Genomic DNA, 21,165 nt, shown 5'->3' with positions numbered 1-21,165 from the left:
CTCGGTACACCACGATATCCTTTCAAAACGTTGTGGGACATACTTTTCCAGTTGGGATAATTACCCTTGAGTACATCTGATTTGTATAATTGTGAGACAATTATGTGTGAGAGAGAGAGAGAGAGAGAGAGAGAGAGAGAGAAAGAGAGAGAGAGAGAGAGAGAGAGAGAGAGAGAGAGAGAGAGAGAGAGAGAGAGAGAGAGACTGTTTCTTCCTTTTATTACAAGAGTACAAAAAATCAGTAATGTTCAGTCATAAAGAAACAAAACACAATAAAAATGGTCTCAAGGAAAAATTATTATGAAATCATCATCATCAAGTGTGCATATGACATCATTAAAAACCCACTTTTCTTTAAAACATGTTAAATTCTTGTTCATTTAAAAAAACCGGTACTCTAGCTTTAGTCTTGCATTTACAAGAGCCTTAAGGGTGAGCAGTACATCACATGACGAGTCAGAAGCGTTTCCCATTTTTTTCTTCCTGGATTTATAAATTGCAAACTTGGCCTGGCCAATTAAAAAATTCATTAAAACCACATTCCTAAGGGAAGACGGTCCTAAAACACCATAAATAAAAACATTGTGATTGAAGAGGGAACCAAGCTTCACAAAGCGTTCCTGAAGGAATGTAAAAAGAGGTTGCAATCGTTCACACTCCAGGTATATATGCGGTAGGGTTTCAATGGATGCACAGAAAGGGCATAGATTAGAGTTAGCAGTAGAAAACCGGTTCAGTAAAACATTATAAGGTAAAATCCAGTGTACAAGTTTCCATTGAATATCTCCAACATACTTTGGAGTAGGCAAGAGATAAAAACTTCGCCAATTGGGGCAATTGGGTGGTATTGGGGGTAAAACATCCCGCCATCGAAGCCTCGGGTGCTCAGAAAATGTTTTTGCGTATAAAATTTTAACGTACGCGTTGTACAGAGTTTTCTTTGGAAAGGCGGGAAGGGATAATGCAGTATCATCAGGGCTGTTCAGGCCAGGGAACAGATTAAGTGGCGGGCTGAAGACTAGGAGTTTGGGGAAGTCACCCGCTGTTTCCTCGGGGGAAGGGCCAAGTTCCTCGCAGGTATTACGATACGTTGTGGATATCCCTTGAAGGAACCGAGAGATGATCCTGACAGATTTTATTCCGGTTTTTTGTGCCACAGCGGCAGCACTCAGCCGGCAGCTCCCAGACTCTGTCATGAGGTCTTTCACTCGCAGCAGCTTGGCATCAACAAAACGTTGAACGAGTCCCCTATTATTCAAGCTGTTTTCCAGGAAGGGGTTGTAGCATAGGGGCTCGTTCAACAACATTTCCATGTTGTATGTTGCCATTTCACGGGAAAAGGACAGGGCTTGCCAGGCGTTCATCACCCCTTGGTAAAAGGTGGGCAGCAAGGATGAATCGATTTGATGAGGGTTCATCAAGAAAAGTTCTCGGTCGTAACCCAGCTTGCATGTAAGCTGTAATATGCAGTTAGCCAGAGGCCTCCAGAGTAGGGCTTCATCTCCATATACAAGTTGGCGCACGATATGAAGCCGGAAGACCATAATCCGGCTGCGGATATCAATAAGACCTTGGCCACCTTCAGCGAGTGGCAAGTATGCCACGGGGGGTTGGAGCCAGTGTTTCCCGCTCCAGAAAAAGTCGACAATGCTCTTTTGCAGTGTAATAAGAAGGCTCCCAGGCGGTTGTAGGCATATCATCTTATGCCATAGCATAGAGGCGACAAGATTGTTAATGACGAGAGTTCTTCCGCGGTACGAAAGTTGGAAAAGAAGTCCTTTCCAGCGGGCCAGTTTTGCCATTACCTTGTCTGGTAATCCCACCCAGTTCTGCTGCTCAAAGGTGTTGTCTCCGAGGAAAATACCGAGGTATTTAATGCCACTTTTCTGCCAGTTCACTCCTCCTGGTAGGACAATTGGCGGGCAATCTCCAGGTCCTATCCAAAGGGCTTCACTCTTCTTCCAGTTTACCTGGCCTGAACAAGCCTGACAATATGTTTTTAGTGCCTGAGCCACCGCAGTGACGTCAGTGCTATTTTTTATATAAATACAGACATCATCTGCATAGGCAGAGACTTTTAGCGGTGTGGTAAGAATTGATCCAGTGAAGCCAGAAATGTGCGTACGTAATTGGAGCAGAAGAGGTTCGATGGCAAGAGAGTATAAAAGTCCAGATAGCGGGCAACCTTGCCGTACTCCCCGTTGTACAGCAATGGGGCTACACAATACTTGATTAATTTTAAGAACACTGGATATATTACAATACAAAAGTTTAACGTACGAGATAAAAATAGGTCCAAACCCAAAATTCTCTAAAACTCTAAAAAGGTACATGTGGTCAATACAGTCAAAGGCTTTTCCTTGGTCAATAAAAAACAGACCAACATTCATATTAAAATTGTTACAAAACCGAATGGTATCACGGATAAGAAAGATATTATTAAAAATAGTACGTCCAGGAATACAAAAGGATTGATGTTCTCCTATTAGTACATTCATAAAAGGTTTCATTCGATTAGACAAGGCTTTGGCTAAAATTTTATAATCCGTACATAAAACAGAAATAGGACGCCAGTTCTCTATAAGTTGAGTGTCCGCTTTCTTAGGAATTAAGGTGGTGACTGCTCTCCGGCAACTCCACGGCAGTTGTCCATCCTCTAAACATTCATTCAATACCCGCAGTAGGTGAGGTCCAATGGTGTCCCAAAAAAACTGGAAAAATTCACTTGTCAGCCCATCCAGTCCAGGGGCTTTATCAGGTTTCAAGGCCTTCAAGGCAGCAGTGAGCTCAGGTAACCTAAGAGGATCCTCCAACTGCTGCTTCTGATCCTCCGCCAATGTTGGAAGGTTAGAAACAAGTTCCGATATTGCATCCTGGTTAATGTCATGCCGCATAAACCGTTGTTTAAAATGTTTCCGGGCACATTCCCTGATTCTGCCATCTTCATAAAGGAGTTCCCCATCATGGAGCAAGCGTGTAATCATTGACGAAGAGGCCCCCCTTTTAAGGCTGAAGAAGAATTTGGTTGGAGCATCAAGGTCGTGTATGTACCTCATCTTCAGGCGCAATAAAGCATTTTGTGCTCGCCTTTCAGATATGGAATTCAGTAAGGCCGTTTTTCCATGGATTTGTTGCCTCATTCCCTGGTAGCTCACACTTGCGGTTCCCTGAAGCTGTTCCTGTAATTCCAGGATTTCATCTTCAAGTAAGGTTGTGGTTTTTCTTTCCTCTTGAACACCATACGCACGATATTGTTGGCAGAACAGTCTGATGTGCGTTTTGGCATTATCCCACCATTGTCTGAGGTTTGAGAAATTCCCTTGGGAGGCAACCAGAATATTCCAAATTTCCGGAAAAATGTCCTTAAAGGTACTATCATCAAGTAAGTTGTTATTAAATTTCCAAAAAGCACTCTTGTGTTTCGGGCAGGGGGCAGAAATTTTGAGAAATGTTGCGCTGTGGTCCGAGAATCCTGATGGGCAAATTTTGGATGACAGAACGAGGCGTTCAAGTGGAGGATTAATATAAAACTTGTCCAAGCGAGCAAGTACAATATTACCCTGAATGCATCGACACCATGTGTATTGCCTGATTGATGGGTGCTGTACCCGCCATATATCTGTCAAATTCATTTGTTTTAAAAATTTGGTGAGAGGGATTGTGGAGGCAGGATGGGGCTCTGCACTGTTCCTGTCGAGTTGGGGTTGGAGGGTGCAGTTAAAATCTCCACCAATACAAACATGATTGTCTTGGTTTTTTAGGGCGTTTTGACTGTCGAGGGACGTTAGGTGTGTCCCAAGGTCATTAAAAAAAACTCGCCGAGCTACAGGCGTACTTGGGGCATAGATATTAAAAATAGTATAGAATTTTCCATAGTAGTGGAATTCTAGGGATGCTAGGGATCCCTTGTGTATTTCGTCGAATTTAAGCGATGAAGGCGAAAAGGAGGGGCTAAGAATTATTGCGACACCGCCTTTGCGGGAGTCACCGTTACTAAAGAAGGACAGGCCGGGGAAGAGCCTACACCACTCTGCGACACAGCAGTCGTTGGCATGGGTCTCTTGTAAGAGGGCAATGTCAACTTTCTTCTGTAATAAAAAATCCCTTACTTGAACTTTACGGACAGAGCTACATCCTCCGTTAATATTCAGGCTACAAATGGAAAAACTCATTGCAGCTATAAGGAGGAGTGACCACCACTCAATTTTTTGATAGCAGTTCATTCTTAGCTTTTTGCAACCACTTCTTTAAACGGTGACGTTGGGAGGAATTGAAATTAAAAACGTGGGGCCGTTTTACCATCAGTTTAGCGGAATGTATAAAATCAGGTAGCTCCGGAAAAAAGGTTTCTATTACAACATTCCTTTTTCGGAATGTGTCCTTAAGAAACCTTTTTATCTCGGAGGGAGGGATTGGAGGGATTTCTTCTTCCTTAAGGCTACCACATTCACTAACAGAGTCATCTATATCAGATGGCTCAGATGGTGTGTCACACTGGTTTCATCATTTATCTCCTCACCGTCATCACATCCCTCCACGTTATCGGATGGGGCATAGTCCATAGAGGGGGGGGGGACGGGGAGGGAGAGAAATGAGCCATCTTCAGGGGAGGGGGGGGAGGGGGGGGGGGTACTAATTTTTGTGGTTCAACCATATCAGTTTCTAGGTCAGTAGACAAGGGCGAGGATTCATCTACATCGATGTCCTCCAATACCGAGAAACGATTTTCTGTGACGAGGGACAAATCTAGGCCAGAGAGGAGGGGCTGTCGGTTTTCAGTTGTAGGTTTTTTAAAGAGGTGACCGTTTTCATCTGTTGTTTGCAGATGTCTTTTTCCTTTTGGGCAGACTAATTGAAACTCGTCCTGGTTAGTGGGAAGAGATTGCAAGGGTTTGGGGGGAGGGGGGGGGAGGGAGGACGTGATCATCGGGAGGGGGATCCCATCGGCTACCACGGCGGGAGAGGTAGGATCAGTTATAGCAGGCAACAAGCTGTGATTGGACGATGTCGCCTGGGGGGTGAGATCTATAGTTAACAGGAGATGGCTGCAATTAGATCCTTCAGTAGAGGGAGGGGCCCCTGTTTCAAGGGGAGGGGAGGGGGGTACGGCGGGGGGGTTTGGCTTGGTGGTAAGAGGGTTTGGGTCGGTGGTGGACAGATTGGGATCAGTGGTGGTAAGGCTTGGGTCGATGGTGGGAAGGTTCGGGTCGGTGGTGGGAGGGCTTGGTTCGGCGGCGGGAGGGCTTGGTTCGGTGGTGGGAAGGTTTGGTTCGGTGGTGGGAAGGCTTGGGTCGGTGGTGGGAGGGCTTGGGTCAGTGGTGGGAGGGTTTGGACCGGTGGTGGGAAGGTGGGGGGGTTGCTTATTCCCGGTTCGGAGGGGAGGTTGCACTTGTGGAGAATTCTCTTTTCGGGGGCAGTCATGCTTAACATGCCCAAATTGTCCGCAGCCAAAACATTTTAGAACGTTGGTGGACACGTACACTGTATATTCGTTCTGTTGATGTTTTAATTTTATTATAAGGTTTAAATCCTTCTGGGAATTTTTTAAAATCATAAACACTTGCCGCCGGAATGAAACCACGTGCCTTAAATCGTTGTTTCGTGACCCGAAGGGAATCATGGAGATACGAGACACGATGGTACCGTATCGGGACAACTCTTTAATTAGTACATCGTCGGATACAAATGGGGGGCAATTTGATATCACGACTTTTATCGCTGGGCTATCTAGTGGGGAAATCATTACAAATAAATCTGGATCGATTGTCAAACCCTGTTCGACAATTTGTGGGACACAATCCACGTCGGACAAAAAAATAACGATCCGCTTGTTCATCCGCGAAGCGGCAACAACCTTGTCGATCCCGACAACACGACCGGTTGCGAGGACAACGTCCTCGACACTAACCTCACGTTCCGGAGGTACACAAAAGAACCCGTGCTTACGGGTCAGGCTCTGAAAGGCCGTAAATCGAGATAGTGCAGCTGCCATGCTGGAACAGCTGCACTTACAACCCCTCCCCAACTCGGGGAGGGTGAATATATAATACAATCTTCCCTACCCGAACTCCGGGAATGGGAAGCAATCAGACCTCTCCGATTTCCCTAACTTCGGAAAAGGGAGGCAACAAAACAAACTGAAGGAAGGATAAACGAAAGGAAAAAAAGGAAATAGAGGTTTAAGATGAAGGAGCAAACACCGATCGGGCGACGCCCAAAAACGGCGAACCCTTACCAGCGATCACCCTGTGCTCTCCGGCTCTCTCTCCCGTCTCAACGTATATGGGAATCACCAGGAAGACTCCACGAACAGGTACAAGGACACAGAGGGGGGAAAACGGGGGGGGGGGGGGGAATGGAGCAACAACACAGAGCACTCACAGGCCTCCACAAGCAGACGCCATGACAGTACAACCAGCATGCAAACGACCAGCAGGGGGCGCGAGAGAGAGAGAGAGAGAGAGAGAGAGAGAGAGAGAGAGAGAGAGAGAGAGAGAGACTTTGACTTTTAAGCTCTTTTTATTATAAAAGTATAAAACAAGAGTACCACTGTTGTGAAAATCAACCAAATCCACAACTCGTCCCATAGATAGGTTTAATTTCAATTAGATCGTAACATCATCCTGTAAAATACACCATGCAACATATATGTCAGGAGCAAGGCATCATATGAGAAAGATTGGATATATCAGTCAATGCAAGCAAGCCTAGAATATAAGTGGGTACGTACCATTCAATTCTACATGTCATTGTATAAAGTCGCAGGAGTGGCCTCGAGTCGCGGACGTCCCGAGGTCTTATAGACACCGCCCAGTGGTTTAAGTGAGCGTCACACCTGGGTTCAACTTACATTTTCACCACATTCTCCCCGCCGTTAGAGCTATGCTGCCACTAGGCAGGAAGCGAGCGCGTGTCAGCATTAATGGGTAGAGGAAGTCATTATATCATTATTAGGGTGTCAAAGAAATATCCCTATTGATTCTTGTCTTTGCGCCATTGTGTTATGTTTCGCACACTGTCAAAGCGTCTTTAGGGCTTCCTGGAAAGCGCTATACGAAACAAATCCATTATCAGTAGTACAGGTCAGTCGGTCCATCCGTAGAGGTCAGTGTGGCGAATTACCCTGCCAGCACAGGTTTGGAAACTACCGGGTACGACGTCCCCAAATCCGGAGTCCCCTGCTTCGGAGTAGCCGCTGGAGGCAGGTGTCGGAGGGGCACCTCAGTGCCCTCACCGCTTCAGGCAGGGGTGTATCAGGCGAAGGGAGGGACGGCAGATGTTCTCTAGGCGCACTCATAGCCTGGTTAGCAAACATGTCCGATACTGGCAGACGATGAGCCTGTGGGTCACAATAGTCTAGTCTCACAGGCCTATGTGCTGGATAAGGTGTACCTTTGCGATATGCAACTCGTTACATAAGGTGTACCTTGTCGAAGAGCGAATGTCCATTCGTCGCAATGCAACGCATTTCAGGCAGATGTGTCGATATGGAAGATGTGTAAATCAGTAAGCCATGTCTATTCGTCGCAAGGCAACACATTACAGGAAGATGTGTCGATGTGGAAGATGTGTAAATCAGTAAGCCTCTTTACAGTAAGCTGTGTGTAAATCAGTAAGCCATGTCTATTCGTCGCAAGGCAACACATTACAGGAAGATGTGTCGATGTGGAAGATGTGTAAATCAGTAAGCCTCTTTACAGTAAGCTGTAACAGTAAGTAAGATTACATGACAGGAGGCCATGACAGTGTAAGTCAATTACAGTAAGTCTGTACCGGCCTAGGAGTTGTAACAGTAAGTAAGATTACATGACAGGAGGCCATTACAGTAAGTCCATTACAGTAAGTCTGTACCTGCCTTGGCTCCCAAGGGTACATGGTCGATCCACATTAGATCCATGTCATGGAATTGCCGAGGGAGAGAACCGATGAGAGCCATAACGAGAGTTACGCGATACCCCGGAGTCCCCCTGTTTTGAAATCACGAGACCCGAGCGCTCTCTGACGGCAGCGCGTACGAATTACAAGCTCCGGCAAATAGTTTCAAGCAAAACGTTTGCCACGAGTGCCCTCCGAAGGCTGCCCGAACGACCAGCACGGCAGTTATGACGACGCACAAAACGACCGAAAAGTGCCTTCCCAGCGAAGCACGCAGAATCTCCCGACCTGCAGCACAGCGCGCAGAGGATCGGAGAAGATCGGCTATACCGGTTACCGGCTACCGAGAGAACGTCCCGGATGGATTGTATCCATGGCCCGTCCTATTGACTACGCGGCGATACCGGCTATCTAATACCGGCGATACCGGCGATACCGGCTACGGCTACCGTCCCGGAGGGATTGTCCCGGAGAGAAAACGTCGAGATCGAGAAATGGAAAACGTCCCGGATGGATCGACATCCAAGAGGATGGCCCGGATGGATGGATCGACATCCAAGAGGATGGCCCGGATGGATGGATCGACATCCAAAAGGATGGCCCGGATGGATGGATCGACAGCCAAGAGGATGGCCCGGATGGATGGATCGACAGCCAAGAGGATGGCCCGGATGGATGGATCGACATCCAAGAGGATGGCCCGGATGGATGGACCATCATCTGCCTCATCTCACCCCCTCACTCATCCCCCCCCCCCCCCCCCCCCCCCGTCGTGAAGTGTGAGATAACAGCCGCGCACCGCGCACCGAAGTCGAGCGACCTTCACAGTCTGGGTCAGAGGGAACGCAATCAGGCAGCGGCCGGGCGAGGCGTCTCGCAGTCTCGAAATGTGTGGAGGCGAGCCAGGAGACCTGTCCTAGAAGCAACAAGCCCAGAGTCAAGGGCGATCCGGCGGGCCGGTGCCCACGTGGCTTGCTCAGGAGACGAGGGAGTCGGGCGCAATGCTCAATGTCACCATGTCATGGGGTCACCGTGCACCCCCAAATGCCCCGTGCCTTATCGATTAACGGCATAAGTCCTCGATGTTGGCTAGTCGCCCTCGAAGGCCGCCACGTTATGACACGCACTTTCGGGCAGGGGCGGTCAGATTGAGTATTTCTGCTATCTGTAGAGGTACCCAGGTAGACGAACTCTGATGACGCAAGCGCGGGAAACAGTTAAATGGCGCTGTAAAGCAAACGCGTGATTTAGTCGATGACGTCATCAATTGGTTCGGGCGCGTGCGGGCGGGTTTGACGGCGAGTTCCAGCTGAGCGGTATCCCCAGACGGAGTAAAGTAGCACTCCGGAATCTAAAGTCTCGCGTCCTTTGGGCAGCAGCATTCGAGCGGGCTCGAGATCGGTGTACGGAATACGAACCCGGCCGATGAGCGAAAAGTATTATCTAGGGCGCACCGCGTACGAGGGAAACCGAAAGTTGAGCTCGGCCCGTTGAACCAGTGCGGCTTCGCCGAGTCGAGAGGGCGAGCACGCCGAGTCGAGAGGGCGAGCATGCTTGGCAGCGATAGACTGCACGACCTGAAGTAGCGTCTCATTTGTTTAGCTGTCGGGTCAAAGGATCGAATACATATCACGCCCTGAAGTAGCGTCTCGTTTGTTAGCTTTCGGGTCAGAGGATCGAATACATATCACGCCCTGAAGTAGCGTCTCGTTTGTTTAGCTTTCGGGCCGTGTTTTGTCCGGAGTTTTAGACATAGTTAGTCATATAGAATACACATGGTATACGATCATCTATCATAAGCATGAGCCCGAGTGTCGTGAAAGGCTATGAAGGTCCCGCTCGACGTCCTTAGAAACTCATCCGTGCTGCGGCGAGTCCTCGAATGGTGCCAAGCGAGCCTCCATTGAGGCGATTCCGGGCAGCGGAGTTCGCCGGCCTCGTTGAGTAGCCACATGTAGGTGGGATTTCGACGAGCCGCGATCAGAATCGCCGGCCTCGCAGAGTGGTGCCCGCGAAGGGCGCAGTGCGTGATTTGCGCGTAGGAGGTGATTCCACCGAGCAGCGATTGATCGGGTTGTGCCCGCGATGGGGCAGCGTGCGATTCGCGCGTAGGTGGGATTTCGACGAGCCGCGATCAGAATCGCCGGCCTCGCTGAGTGGTGCCCGCGAAGGGCGCAGTGCGCGATTTGCGCATAGGAGGTGATTCCACCGAGCAGCGATTGATCGGGTTGTGCCCGCGATGGGGCAGCGCGCGATTCGCGCGTAGGAGGTGATTCCGACAGGCAGCGATTGGAATCGCCGGCCTCGCAGAGTGGTGCCCGCGTTGGGCGCAGCGTGGCTTCGCGTGGGAGGAGGTGATTCCGACGTGCAGCGATTGGAATCGCCGGCCTCGCAGAGTGGCGCCCGCGTTGGGCGCAGCGTGGCTGCGTGTAGGAGGAGGTGATTCCGAGCAGCGATCGGAATCGTAGGCCTCTCGTAGGCCTCACAGAGTAGTGCACGCGACGGGTGCCGCGCGCGCGATTCGCGCGTGGAGGTGCTTCCGAGCACGGCATGACAGTCAAGGGAGTCGTGAACACTCGCGTGGTCATCTCATCTCGGGCCGAGGCACGCAAATCAGTTGGTCGGGCCGTCGGCTCCAAGCGGGTCCGTCGTTCCGACGGGGTTTCGGCTGCAGGACGTTGCCCAGTAGCATCGTTCTCCAGGCGTCTTGCCGGAGTCCGTCATGCCTGCTCCGGCGTTCGGGCCTCAGGAGAGCAGTTCGCGTTTTGACGACGCGGTCCCGCAAAAGGCTTGCGAGGTCCCCATCGCATCCGGTCCTTTTGAGGCAGACCGGCGGCGAGAGTAGTCGGAGCTCCGTAGCTGGAGCTAGCTCGACGGGTCCTCCGCCGGTCATTCTTCTCCGAGGTGGGCCTCGCAGGAGCGCGGAGAATGTCGGGAACGCTCGTCTGTGATCTGCGTTCATCCGGCCATCGCAAGACTCGTGTCCCGCCATTTCCGAAGATCATAATTGAAATTAAGTGTTGTGAAAATCAACCAAATCCACAACTCGTCCCATAGATAGGTTTAATTTCAATTAGATCGTAACATCATCCTGTAAAATACACCATGCAACATATATGTCAGGAGCAAGGCATCATATGAGAAAGATTGGATATATCAGTCAATGCAAGCAAGCCTAGAATATAAGTGGGTACGTACCATTCAATTCTACATGTCATTGTATAAAGTCGCAGGAGTGGCCTCGAGTCGCGGACGTCCCGAGGTCTTATAGACACCGCCCAGTGGTTTAAGTGAGCGTCACACCTGGGTTCAACTTACATTTTCACCACAACCACCAAAAGCAATTCATCCAGGAAAATCAGTAAAATCATAGCCATCCCGGAAGGAAAAAACAATCGGTGCACTGCAAACCAAGCGACAGAAAAGGTGCAAATACCAAAAAAAACACACGAGGAGAAAATCTAGGCATAATTTCTAAACTAGGCATAATTATATATGTACAAATTTACAATCGCATCTGCAACCCTGAGGAGAGACTTAAGAAAGAAAGAGTAGGTCAAGACCAGGGGGGGGGGGGGGGGGAAACGCCGGCAAGGAGAAGCATGGAACAGTGTATAAGAAACACCCGCACTGTATTATACAGAAATTAACAATTTGTTATCTTGGACCTCACAAATCCCTCCAACACACCAGGTCACAACAAAATTTGCAAGGTCGTTTGCAGTTTGGACACAGCCAAATTCAAGCTTGAGCCTTGCTGACACCAACGAACTAAAAAACACCATAATACTGCATTCCTGCATGGGTCTGCCGCCCAGCTTCGCCTTCCGCGACAGGTATACGGCCAGTTTAGCAGTAGCGGTTAGGAACCCGAATACAATAGATGTGGTTCCCTTTTTGGGAGGAAAGCCAAAGATGTAAGCTTTCAAAGAAAAGGTAACCTGCAATCTATGGGAAATAAAATTTAACCAATGAAACAAAGGAGAAAGTATTTCACAATTAATGAAAGCCTGAAACAAATCTTCCCTCACCGGACAAAAGGGGCAACAGCCGGAAATGGGGGAAAAAAAACGAATGACAGCATTGGAAGGAACAATCCAGTGGGCCAAACGCCACTGAAGGTCACCTGTTCTTTTAGAAATAAGTCCAGCATACATTGTATCCCATAAAGGCTCAGAGGGGCGACCGGGAGGCAAGAGTCCTTTCCACCGGGTAACCCCAGCTAGAGGTGGGTCCCCAAGAAGAAGTTTCACACAAGACCTATAAATACTCTTGCTGCTCATAACATGGAAGGGGGGTGACCCTGCACTCATGGGGGGCAGCTCGTTTGGGGTAAAAGCGACACCTAATTTTGGGACTGTGGGCTCAACCTCTGCGTCCTGCGTCCAATGTAGGCCTAGCTGGTGGCCCCTTCGGATCACCGCTCTTAGTATGTTCCCGATTTGTCTCCTGGACCGAACACCTGTTAGGTCCGCCAGCTCGTTCGCAGGCTTCCATCCCTGTCCAGAGTCGTGTCGGAGATGACACACTTTCAGGATGTTGGCCACTATAAAATGCTGGCAGAAGTCGCGACTCCTCGGGATATCGGGGAAAAGTGGGTTGAAAAATAAAGGCTCGTGTGCATACATGTTAGTGCCATACGAGTCTGTTTGGCGACTTATCGAAACGCCCTGCCAGGCATTCAAGAGGCTCTGATAAAAGACTGGGAGCAGAGATGTATCGACGTGTTGAAGGTTGGTCAGGAAAAGTTCCTGTCCGTATCCGAGCCTCCCAGCTCGTTGAAGAATGGAGCAGGCTAAGGGCTTTCCTGGTAGGTGTTCTGCATAAAGCAAGCGTTGGATGGAGCGGAGCCAGAAGGCCAACAGGCGGCATTTCACATCGACTAGGCCATGACCACCCTCGGCCAAGGGACAACATATGGCGCTGGGTCGAAGCCAGTGGTAGCCTCCCCAAAAAAAATCCACCAGTTTCCTCTGGATAGCTTGGAGCAAAACCTCCGGTAGTTGCAGGCAGATGAACCGGTGCCACAAAAGGGTAGTGACGAGGTTGTTGACAACTAGCGCGCGACCCTTATAGGAAAGGTGGGGTAGAGCTCTTTTCCATCGGCTCAAACGCCCATCTACCTGGTCAATGATCCTGTCCCAATTGTTCTGGGCATACTGAGGAGGACCGAGGAAGACGCCCAAATACTTGATGCCATCGTTTGCCCACACTAGCTCTGCAGGAAGGGGAGGTGGTGGTAATAACGGTGGCATAGGTAAGTCATTTTTTGGAAAGGGGATCCACAGAGCCTTGCTTTTCCCCCAATTACACCTTAATGATGAGGCAAGGTTGAAGTCCGACAAACACTTTGCCATGGCGTCACTGTCGCATTTTCTTTTTATAATGACACAAAGGTCGTCGGCATAAGCTGACAGGGTCAAAGGTGGGTGTCCTGGAGAAAGGACAAGTCCAGGGATATCCTTTCTGAGGGCGATTAAGAGGGGCTCCAAGGCGAGGGCAAATAATAGACCTGAAAGTGGACAACCTTGCCTTACCCCTCTCTGAACCTTTATGGGTGGGCAAAATTCGTTGTTAACTTTGATCAAGCTGGAGATGTTTGCATATAACAAAGCTATGTAGGCTCTAAAATTAGTGCCAAGCCCGCAAGCTTGTAACACATGACACAAAAACTCATGATCAATGCTATCAAAGGCCTTTGCAAGGTCAAGAAACACCAATCCAAAATCCTCTTTGACACATTTACCAGTTAACAAATCTCTGACTAGGAATATGTTGTCATAGATGGATCTGCCAGGGATGCCGCAACTTTTATCAGGTGACACCAGGTCCCCAATAACTGTCTTCAACCGGTTCGCAAGGACCTTGGAAAACAGTTTGTAATCCGTGCACAACAAAGAGATCGGACGCCAGTTTGACAGGTGTCGGAGATCGCCAGTCTTGGGTAGCAGGCAGAGTACTGCTCTTCTAAAACTGAGCGGTAATTCTCTGGATAAAAGAGATGCATCCAGAACATTGAGCAGCTCTGGGCCCAAAATGTCCCAGAATGCCGAAAGAAATTCAGCCGGTAGGCCATCGATGCCAGGGGCTTTTCCCGACTCCATCTCAGCGAGTGCACCGGTTAGCTCTGGAAGGGTAATTGGAGCATCCAGTTCCAGACGTTGGGCCTCAGCCACGGAAGGAAGATGAGAGGTCAAAACATTAATCATTTCATGAGAAACTGTTTTGGCCTTGAAAAGTTCAGAAAAGAAATCGATTACATTTAATCTTATATCACTCGGATTTGTTAGGATGTTCCCCCCTGGGTCCAAAACCGAAGATATAAGTCGTGCTGGTTTCTCTACAGTTTCTAGGTGAAAGAAAGCCTTAGTTGGGGTATCTGAAACCTTTATATTTTGTATTCTTAGCCGAACTAGTGTGCCCGCTGCTTTTTCATGGATCAAATCCCTTAATTGGGCCTTCTTCTCGAGTAGCAACCGATAGTTCACTGGGTTGCTCTCATTGGCCAACTTGCTCTCTAACCTTAAGATGTCTGCTTCCAAGCAAGCCATCGTGATATGTTTTACATTGGTACAGTGCGAATTAAATTGTTGACAAAATACTCGAATTTGGGCCTTTAGGTTATCCCACCAGAGACTAATTGAGGAGAAAGAAGATTTTGTAGTACTCATTTCAGCCCAGAAATCACGAAAGGAGTCTGTAAATAAACTATCTTCTAAAAGTTTAACGTTAAACTTCCAGTAACTATTTCTGCATGTGGGTCGAGGAAAAGAAAGATCTAAGGTTACCATATGGTGGTCTGAAAACAATGACGGAAAACAACCTGAAGAGGCCGCGACGTTCCTAAAGGGTACATTAATGTACCAGCGGTCGAGTCTTGCCGAAGACACCCGGCCATTGGCACATCGACACCAGGTAAACTGGACTATGTTGGGGTGATGCAATCGCCAAACATCCAGTAGACCGGCCGTCTTAAAGAAACGGGATAGGTCCGCATGGGACTCGGGGTGGGGTTCTGCAGAGTTTCTATCCTTCGAAGGGTCAAAGGTGCAATTAAAGTCACCACCAATGCACACACATTGGTCGAGATCAACTGATTTCAGGTGGTTTACCATGGAGGTGAAGAAGGCCTTTCGGTCCCTGCTCTCACTAGGTGCGTACACATTGAAAATGGTACAGCGGAAGTTTTGATGTGCAAGCTGAAGGGAAATAAGCCGGCCTTTTATGACTTCCTGAAAATGACAAGACTCAAAAGCTAGACCTGGCTTTAGAAAAAACCCAACCCCAGCAGATGAGGCTGACAGATTGCTAAAATAGCATTGCCCTTTGAAAGTTTGGCACCAGTCATGTTCCACGTTAGGTGTGATGTGGGTCTCTTGTAGTAAAAGAACATTTGCCTTTTTACGGTCAAACAAGTTTTTGACTTGGGCCTGACGGAGGTGACTTGCACCCCCACCATTCATGTTTAAGGTCGCAAAGGAAATGTTTTTCATTCCGTGGTAATGAAATCGCCCTGTGCTTGGGAACACTCCGCACCTGCTCGGGTAACAAACTTTCTTAACCTGTGGAATTGAGATTTCGTCAGGTCAAAATCCTCACGCGCTTTGATTATTGACTTTGCGGTGCACATGAATGCAGCCAAGTCAGGGAAATAGTCTTTAATGACAATGTTGCGGTGACGATACGTTTCGTTAAGGAAGGTAAGAATGAGTTGAGGGGATACCTGCGAGTGACCTGTCATCGCTTGTGACAGCGCGGTTGCCTCAATGTCATCTTCGGACTCAGACACGTCAGATAACATGTCGTCAGGATCTGGGGTATTACCCGCTGCCCCCGCGGTCTTGTCTGGAGGCACCTTCACAAGTTTCCCAAGGTGTTCCCGAGAGCACTCGTTAACACTTTGGTGGATATTTGTATCTGGGGTCGGAGCTTGGGTTTGAGATCCCAGCAAACTCAGATTTGCCGGCCCCGTTTGTACAGTGGGAACGTTTATTGAATCCTTAGTCTGCTCGGTATTTAAAGGGGGGACAAGCGGAAAAACATTTCCCAGCTCGGAAATGGTAATACTTTCACTGGAGGTTTCGCACTCGGAAACTTCCAGGTGAGAGGTACAAATTTTATTTTTCGGCTCATTTACATAATGAGACTCACTGGTGTCATTGACAACGGTATTCATGTACTCAGTTAGTGAGGAAATGTCAGAGGGACACTCGGACACATGTGCACCGGAAATGGTGCCGCCCATGACCGCCTTCTTTGCAGCACCAGCGAAACTGCTTGGCGCTGGTGCTCTTCGCTTTTTACCATACACTATGGATTCTTCGTTCATGGGTTCGGGAAAGGGGGCAATGCTAGTTGTGTCAGTCACATCGGTGGGTGTCATCACATTTGAATCGAAAAGCACCGGTGTGACAGACGACTCAGTCGGGGTGTCAGAAGGTACGGTCGGGGTGTCAGAAGGTACGGTCGGGGTGTCAGAAGGTACGGTCGGGGTGTCAGAAGGTACGGTCGGGGTGTCAGAAGGTACGGTCGGGGTGTCAGAAGGTACGGTCGGGGTGTCAGAAGGTACGGTCGGGGTGTCAGAAGGTACGGTCGGGGTGTCAGAAGGTACGGTCGGGGTGTCAGAAAGTACGGTCGGGGTGTCAGAAGGTATGGTCGGGGTGTCAGAAGGTACGGTCGGGGTGTCAGAAGGTACGGTCGGGGCGTCCGAAGGTGCGGTCGGGGCGTCCGAAGGTGCGGTCGGGGTGTCAGAGGGTACGGTCCGGGTGACGGAAGGTACGGTAGGGGTGACAGGAGATACGGTCCGGGTGACGGAAGGTACGGTAGGGGTAACAGGAGATACGGTCCGGGTGTCAGCGAGCATGGTCGGGGTGTCACAAGGCGCGGTGGAGGGATTGGCCTTTTTACAAACCCTTTCGTTATGTCCCGGTTCACCACACTTCGGACAAGAGGCCCTAGGACAGAATCTTTTAACGTGTCCGAATTCTCCACAATTAAAGCAAGTTAAGGAGGCTGAGGAAGCATACATGTGGTATTCCCGATCATCCAACGATACTTTAAAGGATATATTTAAACCTGTATCGGCTCCGCGATCCGGGAGAATCATGTACACCTGCCTCCTAAAGCTCATTACGTGTTTGACACGATCGCTGCGACACCCGAGCGGAATCATTGAGATTCGGGAAACAATTTTACCATAACGAGACAGAACGGATAGGAGTTTCTCGCCTGGCATAAACGGTGGAACGTTGGATATTGTTATCTTGGTCGCCGGCGTATCCATAGGGGATACCGTAATATAATGACCCCCTTTTATGGTTAGACCGGTACTAACGACGTCATGAACGAGTTTTTCTTCTGACACGAAGTCAACAAATTTCTGGTTCATTCGTGATGCCGCACGAACATTACCGTCTCCTATGATGGATCCCACGGCAAGGATGATGTCCTCAGCCAGAGCTCCTTCAGGCGGAACACATGCGAATGCTTGCTTACGCGTTAAATTTTCGAACGCCTCGTAACGAGAGCGTGTATTCGCCATACCAGCGAAATCCCCCCCCCCCCTTGTCCGAACCGGACAAGAAGGTATCAAACCGAAATAACCGAACTAAAGTAAATAATAAACGTGCATTATAAGCACAAAAAAGGCTTACAAAGCGTCGTCAAAGCCAGTAGGCCGCACCCAAAATGGGCTCGCTCTCAATCCTCTCTCTCTCGAAGACAAGGGTGCAGAACGGATGAAAACACAATGCCGAAGCACACAGGATGGAAAAGGAGAGGCAGGGGAGGCAGGGGAGGGGGGGAAAACTCACAACGGACTTACCAAAACACCGAGCAGTTGCTCACAGCCGCCATGACGCTACACCCAACGCACCGACGAGAGAGAGAGGAGAGAGGAGAGAGGAGAGAGGAGAGAGGAGAGAGGGAGAGAGACTTGACTTTTGTGTCCTTTTATTATAAACAATGTAAAGCCATTTCACAAGCAGTTGTAAAAAAAACACATTTCACAAAGCAGTTGTAAAAAAAAACATAGCAACCAGTTTAAAGAAATTGCATAAGGATCATGAAGACACCACAAAAAGAGCAAAGGGTATTTAAAAGAAACCAGCAAATCTAGAAAAATATATATTTTACAAACCAAAGGGGAAGACACAAACAAAACCACAACCAATTTTAAAGGAAATGCTCATGCAAGAGCTATAAATACATCAAGAGCAAATTAAGCGAAAACCTAAGAGAGAGAGAGAGAAATGTATTCAAGGACACAGGAAGAAACATATATGCAAGCAATCAGTTCCAAAGAAAAAAAGTCAAATCAATCAGGAATTATAAAGTAATTACCACTTTTGAATCATCGACTGAGCACAGAACATTGCCAATACACCACTTTCTCTCAAAAAGTTGGACGTTTCCATTACTGACAAAGAAATCAAATTCTAGCTTGAGTCGTGTTGAGACAAACCCTTTAAAAATAGAAATAGCATCAGAGCCATAGCCGTTATCTATTTTAATTTTCCGAGATTTATATATCGCATATTTTGCAACAGCAACCAAAAAATTGAGAAGAACACCCACGTCTCTACATGTGGGCCTGAAAGACACACCAAATATAAACATATGCATATTGAAAGGGAAGGACAATTGGTGAAAAAGATATTCAAGGAACAAGAAAAGCGATGTCAGTCTACGACACTGTACATAAGCATGAAACAAATCCTCCTTCTGGTCACAGAGAGAGAGAGAGAGAGACAGAGAGAGAGACAGAGAGAGAGACAGAGAGAGAGACAGAGAGACAGAGAGACAGAGAGAGAGAGAGAGAGAGAGAGAGAGAGTTTGTGTGTGTGTGTGTGTGTGTGTGTGTGTGTGTGTGTGTGTGTGTGTGTGTGTGTGTGTGTGTGTGTGTGTGTGTGTGTGTGTGTGTGTGTGTGTGTGTGTGTGTGTGTGTGTGTGTGTGTGTGTGTGATCCATGCAGTCGGGAAACTAGTCAATTGCTTACGGGTTAACGTTCTTGCTTTAGGTGGAGAAACTATGTTTGAGATTTGCAATTTAAATAAAGTTGAATATGGGATGTTGTGAAATTAACATCATTTACAACAATCCTTTAAATTATTTATATTTAAGTTTAGGAACAACCGATACTGTACAATTAATTAAGTGTGCGTGCGTGTGTGCGTGTGTGTGTGTGTGAACACTGTCGTCAATCGCTTAGCCTCAGGGCATCACGATCCAGAGAAAGGAGGTGATGGAGTGCCAATGAGAAGTGATAATCGGTTGTTGGAAAATGGGAACTTCCCAGCATTTACTCAACGGATACGCGTGATATTCATCCAAAAAAGCTTTTGTTTTATTTTACAACTCTGGGAAAATACTTTACATGAGAAACAGTTTGAAACTTTTAAAAAGAGAAAGTTCCCTTATATTTCAAAAAAAATCAATGCAGGAGGAGGCAATTAGGCCCTTCAAGCCTGAGCAATAATTTCCAATCTATTATTGTTGTTGTTGTTGTTGTTGTTGTTGTTGTATCGTGAATTCTCTCGAACAAGCCCGTGGCATGGCACGGAGACAGATGATGGATCTCCCAGGATCGACCCACAGATCCCCCACATCTAGGATGGTGTAATCCTGCCTTCATGAAGTCAGGGCCATGACAGAGTTAGAGAGAGAGAGAGAAAGGGACAAGAGGGAACGAGCAGGTCCATGGAGACCGATCGGCACTCTGGCCATGACCGCGCTGCCCTGAGGAATCCGAGCAGCGGAAAAGAATGGGGAAGATTTGGCCCCATATTTGCGTTTGGAGGGTACAACCACCATAAAGAGGCGTCCCCGATAGTTGTCCCATCTATAATTGTTTGTACCAGACTCAGTGGTGTTGTAGCGGTTCCCGCTGAATGTACACAATCGCCTTGCACCTGCCAGGACGCGGCCAGGGTGCGATCGCCATGCCGGGCTCGTCTGGACGGGCCCAGACGCGCCTCTCCTGGGCATGCCCGGACTCGCTGTTCCCGGGCACACCCGAACCTCCCGGGCACGCCCGGTCTCGTCTTTCCCGGGCATGCCCGCTCTCGCCTTTCCAGGGCTCGCCCAGAGCGCCCGGGCACGCCCAGCCTCGACTTGCCAGGCCGCGTCCAGGACGCCCAGGCATGTCCAGACTCGCCTTTCCAGGGCTCGCCCAGAGCATCCGGACATGCCCGCTCTCGCCTTTCCAGGGCTCGCCCAGAGCACTCGGGCACGCCCAGCCTCGACTTGCCAGGCCGCGTCCAGGACGCCCGGGCATGTCCAGACTCGCCTTTCCAGGACTCGCCCTTGACACCCGGGCATGCCTGGTCTCGGTTTTCCTGGGCAAACGCCCCGGCATAAATGTGTATATATATTGCTGCCCGATAAACGGGCTTGTGATAATACCTGAGCCGTTTTGTTTCAATAAAGCAACTCGGACGAATTCCGTCTATGGTCGCGTCAATTCTTTCGACTCGCGTTGGAGCGCAGCTCCTTCACTGGTGACCTACCGACATGGACACGGCAGTGACTCTTAAACTGCCTACCTTCTGGGAGGCTCATGCGGCTGTTTGGTTCGCCCAGGCGGACTCCCAGTTCGCCCTGCGAGGCATCACCGCGGACGACACCCGCTTCCACCACGTCGTGGCAGCGCTCGGTTCCGCCACCGCGGCCCGCGCCCTGAGCCTCCTCGAGCACCCGCCGGCTGCTGACAAGTATGATGCGCTGAAGACGCTCCTCCTCGACGCTTTCGCCCTCTCACCGGCGGCACGCGCACGGCGCCTGCTCGACCTGCCCGAGCTCGGCGACACGCGCCCGTCCGAGCGCATGGACTATATGCTCTCGTTGCTCGGTTAGCACTCTCCGGATTTTCTGTTCCGCGAGCTGTTCCTTCGCCAGCTGCCTCACCCGGTACGCCTTGCCCTGGCTGGCACGTCGATCACCGATCCCCGCGCCCTCGCCAGGGAAGCCGATAAGATTTCCTCGGCGGGCCAACACATCGGCGCGGCTACCTGGAGCCTGCCGCCGTCCGAGGTGACGCCCACGACGCCCGAGCGCCCTGCGCGGTTGGAGGCCGAACTGCCGGTGCAACTGGCGGCCGCCACGCAGCGCCGACCGCTTCCGATACGACGGCCGGGGCCTCCACCTGACCAGGCGTGGTGTTATTACCACGCCAGGTTCGGACACAAGGCTCGGACGTGCCGACCCCCGTGCACTTTCGGCAAGTCGGGAAACGGCCGGGCCGGCGTTCATTCCCAGCCATGAGCGCCGGCCACTCGGGCAACTTGCTTTTTA

General features: G+C 49.5%; 1 protein-coding gene and 1 long non-coding RNA gene across 2 annotated transcripts in view; both read right to left on the bottom strand.

Annotated features, from left to right (window-relative positions):
• The window catches only part of LOC137416665 (cadherin-23), a 311,457-nt gene that overhangs the window by 157,007 nt on the left and 133,285 nt on the right, over positions 1 to 21,165 (bottom strand). The gene's annotated exons all lie outside the window — the stretch shown is intronic.
• Positions 10,922 to 11,201, bottom strand: LOC144893300 (uncharacterized). The gene is made up of 2 exons (XR_013624348.1): positions 11,074 to 11,201; positions 10,922 to 10,966 (listed from the first exon to the last, which is right to left on the bottom strand). It is a non-coding gene; the product is annotated as an uncharacterized LOC144893300 (long non-coding RNA).

The sequence above is a fragment of the Myxine glutinosa genome, chromosome 8 (assembly GCF_964187855.1).
Source record: "Myxine glutinosa chromosome 8, kmMyxGlut1.1, whole genome shotgun sequence".
Lineage (NCBI taxonomy): Eukaryota > Metazoa > Chordata > Myxini > Myxiniformes > Myxinidae > Myxine > Myxine glutinosa.
This window is presented reverse-complemented; position numbering and strand designations above follow the sequence as displayed.